At 41.9% G+C, this 5,053-nt stretch overlaps 1 long non-coding RNA gene across 1 annotated transcript; it reads left to right on the forward strand.

Moving 5' to 3' along the window:
- Positions 1 to 582: 582 nt before the first annotated feature.
- LOC146670288 (uncharacterized) lies at positions 583 to 1,497 on the forward strand. Its single transcript, XR_014911876.1, has 2 exons — positions 583 to 1,109; positions 1,346 to 1,497. It is a non-coding gene; the product is annotated as an uncharacterized LOC146670288 (long non-coding RNA).
- Positions 1,498 to 5,053: the final 3,556 nt, after the last annotated feature.

Consider the following 5,053-nt stretch of genomic DNA (forward strand, 5'->3'; position numbering starts at 1 on the left):
AATCGGAGCACTAGGTGCGGTGACTCCCAAGCTAGGCGAGTGGCTCCAGCAGATCCCAGGAACAACATCGGAGATCTCTGTCCAGAAGAGCGCAGTCCTGGGAACAGCTAAGATACTGCGCAGGACCCTCAAGCTCCCAGGCCTCTGGTAGAGGACCCGAGCTTGAAGGATAAACCGCCCGCAGGAGCGTGCTGGGTGTTTTTATGTATATATATATATATATATATATATATATATATATATATATATATGTGTGTGTGTATATATTAGGAGTGCAACAATACTCGTATCGATATTGAACCGTTCGATACAGTGCTTTCGGTTCGGTACGATATGTATGAATAATATATAATATTTTTAATTTATTTATTATTAACTTTCCTTCTGACGATGCTGTCTGTGTTGAGCGCTCAGTGGATCTGCGCTCGACAGTGCAGCCTAGGCGGAATAGTCCAACGCAGATTCACTGAGCGCAGGGCAAGCTAGCGAAACAGAAGTTAAGCTCTCCTTGCAACATGGCAAATTGAACCTCCCCCACCCTCATTCAGATCTGGCGTTTGAAACTAGACTAGGCACCTCAGGCCCTCCAAGGTTTGGAGGCCTATCTCCACCCACCACCACTTCCCCTGCCGGTGGCGGACTCCCTCAGGTGTCGGTGTGTTGGTGGTTCTTTGTGTCTGGGGGTGGGCGTCCGGGTACACACCGGCTCACTCCTTGGCGGCCGCTTGTCGGGGCCTGGGGCTCGCTCGGGCCCCTTTGGAGGTGGGGTGCCCCCGGCCTCTCGGCCTGGGGCTCGGTCACTCAGGCACAGCTGGGGGCCGGCGGAGCTCACGGGCGCGTCACTGCAACTCCCCCTGACTTCTGCTCCGCGGCTGCTGGGCGAGCCCTCATCTGGGACTCTCCTCAGCTCTTACTGGAACAGTGGCGCGGCTGCCCCTCTGTTGGTCTTCCATGGTCTCTTGTGTTCTGGGGGCCTCTGGATGTCTGGAGTTTTGATCTCCTCCATACCCGCTTCACACCCTGGAGGACGGGGCTGTGGCCCCCCCACACTCCCTAGCAGATCATTACATGGAGAAACCTTTGGAATGCAAGCATGCTGATCCACACAGGTATGCACACATGGGTATTCACAGACGCGGACTAAAGCTTTCTTGGCTGCTGCCTCAAAGCACACTGTGCGCTGTCTATCTTGCGTGCTGCACAATATCGTTTATTATTTAGTAAATATTGATATCTATGACTAGCTAGTTTATTGTGATGGTGCTTTGTTTTCTCTATTATTATGTTGCTCTTTGTTGTTTGCTGTCTCCTCTGTTTGTTTTTTTTGTTTTTTTTCTCCATACAGGTGACCCAGGAGTTCTTTTTTTTCTTCTCTCTCTTCCCCCCCCTTCTCACCGTCTCTTCTCCCCTTTGGTTTTCTTTCTTTCTCTCCCCCTCTTTCTCTCATTCATTCCCCCTGTCCTATTTATTAAAAAAAAAAAAAAAAAAAATGACAAAGGATGAACTGAAGCTCTGCCATCACGTAATGTCGCATACTGCTGTTTCTGATGTCATTTAGAAAGAAAAAAAAAAAAAAAAAAAAAAAAAAAAAGAAACTAGACAAAGAAAAAAAAGAACAGCAACAAAACTCCAAACCCAGATTGTAGCTGTTTTTTTCCCCCCTTCCTGCTAACTGTACACTTTTGGTTTTCATGTGACATATGACCCTGAAGGTGTACAGTGGACTAAAGTAAAACAGTATGTATGTTGGATGTGCCACACAATGCTCAATTACATGGGTGGGAACTAGTGCGTTAGCGCAGTTAGCTCGTTAACGTGTTGGCCGTCCAGCCACACGCACGGGGCGATCCCCGGTAGCTCGTTAACGGAGATTTGCCGTGTTGTGGCGTTAACGTCATTTCAGATTAACGCTGACAGCACTAGTGGGAACACAACAAATATGACTGCACATTTACACCGACATCATCCTAGTGCAAAGACAAGTGGAAGCAGACAAAAACAACAAGCATGCATGCTACAAACTTTACCCGAGTCATTTAGACATCCGTTAGCACGTGATTCTCCTTATGGGGACCTGATATGTTTAATATGCTGCTGAGAATATAGCCCAGAAGAAGCGTATAGTATAGCTTTTATTTTGGAAAGAGCCATTTCTCTGTAATAAACTCTCTTTTCCAAAGATGAGTGATTTCTCAATCAGATATATATATATTTTTTATTACTTTGTTGTTTCAGCAACATTAAATTTAAAAACTGTACTTTTGAGTTAAAATATATATTTATAATTTTAATAAATGACAAATTAAAAAAGCATGAACATTTTTTTTTGTATCGAAAAAATATTGACACCAAAGTATCGAACTGAACCGAACCGTGAATTTTGTGTATCGTTGCACCCCTAATATATATGTATGTATGTATATATATATATATATATATATATATATATATATATATATATATATATTAACGACATTAACGACTTTATATATGTATGTATGTAATGATAGTAAAGGGGAAAAGCAATTAAATTTGCGAAACAGATTTAAATAAATAAAGGAATTAAATAATAATGACGACATGTTGAGTGACAGGGAGTGAAAAGAGGTGACTGGAGAAGTGCTCAGTGCATCACAGTGTATCACATGATGTCCTGCAGTAGTCTGAGCTGGTAACACTAGATCTAAGAGATGGTTCAGGGTCACCTTATCCAGTCCTAACTATAAGCCTTATTGAAAAGGAAAGTTTTGAGTCTAATCTTAAAAGTAGAGCGGGTGCCTGTTTCCTAAATCCAAACTGGGTGCTGGTTGCACAGAAGAAGGGCCTAAAAGCTGAAGGTTCTGCTTCCCATTCTATTTTTAGAAACTCTAGAAACCACAGGTCTTCAAGTGAAGTGCTCTTTCAGGATAATATGGTACTACGAGGTCTTAAAAGTATGATGGGGTCTGATTATTCAAGACTTTGTATGTGAGGAGAAAGATTATAGATTTGATTCTGGATTTAACAATCAACTGGAGACTTTTCAAGGAACTTTCAAAGCAGCCTGATAATAATAAATTACAATAGTTCAACCTAAAAGTAATAAATACATTGCGCAGATAAAAGAAAGCACCCGTGTCTGTTTATGTATTCTATTTAGATGTCATTTGGTACAATAATAATCTGAATGAAATAGAATGAAATAGAAATTATGTTACAGCACTTTCAGAAAGACACCTGGTGTGCTGGAATTGTTTTTCCAGTGTTTCCACTGTGTCATCCAATACTGGAAAATCAAATGCTAAGAAATGGTCAGGAATAGGGATGGGTACCGGTTCTGACATAAACGGTAGTAACCAGACCGAAAAGCAGCGCACATTTCGGTGCTTTTTTTCCCTGAGCTGTGATACACTTCTAGCCAATCATTTTGCGTTTCCGAGGATAGTAGGTGGGTCCAGGTACGTACGTTCTTTTAGAGCAGAGCTACAGATTAAAAATGCCCAAGGCGAAGTGGTCAAAAGTCTGGCTGTACTTCACAGCAAAATATGCAAACTCAGCAGCCTGCAACAAGTGCTTTAAGCTGATACTGTGATACTGTCAAAGGAGGTAACACCTCAAATCCGATGAAATACCTGGCGACGCATAGCGGGCTTTTTTTTAAAAGCCGAAAAATGCGCCGCATTTCATAGCTTGCTGCGAGACCTCACACTGTGCACATCTACTGCGGGTGTGGTGCCTGTTATCAGACCCGGAGTTAGCAACATCCCCAAAAACACGAAGAGGAGAGTCCTGACCCCTAGCTCTGCCAGTGTAGCAGAAATGATGAGGATGATGATGGCAGCAGCAGCCGTTCTTCTCTGCGTGAGTAGCTTAATGTTGTTCGTGTGTAATTTACGTTGAGGAGGCTAACCACGTTATTACATTAATGCATGTAAGGTGAACTAGCAAACATCATCATAGCTACATGCGGCTGTCTTCTTGTTTGATGGCAGATGCTCCCTTCACCCTGACCAAAAAGGCTAAAATGACCAAAGAAAAAGAGGGAAACGGCTAAACATGAGAGGTTTTTGGATAAAGTTTGTGTTTTTTCCATTGTTTAAGCACTGCTTCCAGCCAAGAATGATACCATATATGCCCCATAGCTGCAGAAAAGGTTAACATTGTTATCTTTTTACAAAAAACCAGCTGAACATGAGAGGTTTTTGGACCAATTTTGTGTTCTCCATTCTTTAAGCACCGGTTTGAGCACCGTTTGAGCACCGGCACCGTTTCAAAAGTACCGATTTGGCACCGGTATCAGATAAAACCTAAACGATACCCATCCCTAGTCAGGAAAAAACAAATGTTCAGGAAAGTCTTCAGTCTTCAGTTTCTATGCCACCTATCCGGACAAGATCCCCCAATGAGGCTGTAACTCTTCTACTTCCTCCTGAAGTGTGCAAACAGTATAGTGAAGGATTCATCTGTTAAGAGGAAGAACTAAAATTAAAAAGTTTATAAAAAATCCAAGTCACATAACAGTTTGGTTCTAGAGAAAAGGTCACTCAGGTATGATAAAGTATCATAACAAGCCTTTAAATTCATTGTAATGGTTGGGCTGGGTCCTATCTCAGCTGTCACAGGGCAAGAGGCAGGGTACACCCTGGTCACCATTCGAATATTAAACATTATATTAAACATAAACTTTATATTCCAGACAACGCCCTATGATGTACCACAGTCAGGGCATTTCCACTGGCAACATCTTTACTGAAATATGCTGTTTGTCTTCTCTTCATTCCTGTATTGACATCGCCCTGGGAGCATATACAAACCTTAGCAGAAATTATGGAATCCCCACACTTGGAGGATGTTCATTTAGCTGTTTTGCTTCGAAGCAAAAAAATAAGAAATCATAGACATTACACTAAACAGTTTTTACTTCTATGCTTTTCTTTTCTAAGCATGTTTTGTTTGAACTTGCTTCAAACAGCTGAGAAAGAAAAAAAACACCTTTTGCCAAACTTCAATTTCCTTTGTGAAGGATTGAACAGATTTCTATAATCCTTTCAATCCGTTCAATTGTATAATCCTT

The sequence above is a fragment of the Rhamphochromis longiceps genome, linkage group LG5, assembly GCF_057381845.1.
Source record: "Rhamphochromis longiceps isolate RC_006_pf linkage group LG5, R_longiceps_female_GT1.1, whole genome shotgun sequence".
In the NCBI taxonomy this organism is placed as follows: Eukaryota; Metazoa; Chordata; class Actinopteri; order Cichliformes; family Cichlidae; genus Rhamphochromis; species Rhamphochromis longiceps.